The sequence below is a fragment of the Sinocyclocheilus rhinocerous genome, unplaced genomic scaffold, assembly GCF_001515625.1.
Source record: "Sinocyclocheilus rhinocerous isolate Xijiao unplaced genomic scaffold, SAMN03320098_v1.1 scaffold562, whole genome shotgun sequence".
Lineage (NCBI taxonomy): Eukaryota > Metazoa > Chordata > Actinopteri > Cypriniformes > Cyprinidae > Sinocyclocheilus > Sinocyclocheilus rhinocerous.
In genome coordinates, this window is record NW_015641608.1 from 266689 (window position 1) to 268107 (window position 1419).

At 35.9% G+C, this 1419-nt stretch overlaps 1 protein-coding gene across 1 annotated transcript in view; it reads left to right on the plus strand.

Moving 5' to 3' along the window:
• Window positions 1-1419, plus strand: part of LOC107755236 (uridine diphosphate glucose pyrophosphatase-like) — a 43358-nt gene that overhangs the window by 1297 nt on the left and 40642 nt on the right. The gene's annotated exons all lie outside the window — the stretch shown is intronic.

Here is a 1419-nt window from a genome sequence, read left to right on the forward strand (position 1 = left end):
ACAAATAACGATTCCTAACACCGTGTCTACACCGGACGCGAGCGGCATGGCGCGACAAAACACTATAGAACCACTTATCTATAATAGAGATTCATTATATATAGATCAGTCTATAGAACTCATTATAATCAGTGATGCTGTCTACACTGGATGCGGCGCGACACGACAAATCCCTGACAGTAAACTGCTGCAGCGTTCTATTTATGACGTGCTGACACAAATTTCAAATGATTTTCAACGGTCGCTTTGTCGCATCCAGTGTAGACAGACTTTAGCTGATGCGGCGCGACACGACAACTGTCGCGTCCGGTGTAGACACGGTGTAATGGTTGCCTGTTACATTACAGTACATAAAATTTCACTTACCACATAAACGGAGTAAGGAGAGATGACTGAGGACGATGGCGAATGATTTGCAGATCCTCAGTACCATTGACAAACATATAATCTTGTAACATGTGTGGCAAGTACTGCCACTCCATAGTATAAACAGTAGGGCTGGGTTTTAACACAAATTTCACAATTCGATTCGATTCTCATTCACAAGCTTGCACTTGTGAGTCAGTGATTCATGATTACCCATTCATAAATACTGTCCATTGCTTCATTCCTGAAAGAATCAGCCATTCGAATGAATCAATTGAATCAATGATTCACTGATAAAATCAGTGATTTTTCGCCACCTGCTGGCAGTTTGTTTCATTTTTAAAGTATCTTTTCAGTTCTTTAAATCATTTAATATTTCTATATTCAACATTTTTTAAAACATTAATCTTAATATGAATTTATGGATTTAATTGCACTCATGCCACCTCTGATCCTCATTAAATGTCTGAAAATACACCTACAAGCCACTTTTGTGTTCTCCTGTGCTACCTCTGTACAAATTAATTTTAATACTGATTTCATTTGATTAGTAACTTATTCTTCTTATTCTACTTGTTCTTATTCTATGGTTTTATCTAGAATTTTTAAAAAGCTTATAAAATATAATTAAAAAAAAATTTGACATAAAAGATGACATACTTTTAATAAAGATAGAAAAATGCCATTACAAAGGTAAAAACAAAATTCTACTGTAAATCACTTTAAGGAGTCAAATATCACCTCGTAATGGGAAGGCAAATTTTTGATCAAATTTTGCTGTTTTTTTTAACTCATGTGTGTTTTTAACGTAAACTCATGTGTGAATGAGAACTTAGTTTAGTACTCACATGCTGTGACAGCAGCTTTCTGTCCGTGTGCTTCGGATGTGTGCTCTCTGAAAACCATATATCAGAACTTTAAACTAATATGCTTTAAAACGCATGATTTCAGCATGATAAACATGCTAATCAGAACCAAAACAGATGTTTTAGCATGTACTACATTAGCAGCTCGGCTGTAATGACCGAGCTCTATTCTGGAAAAGGGGGCGGG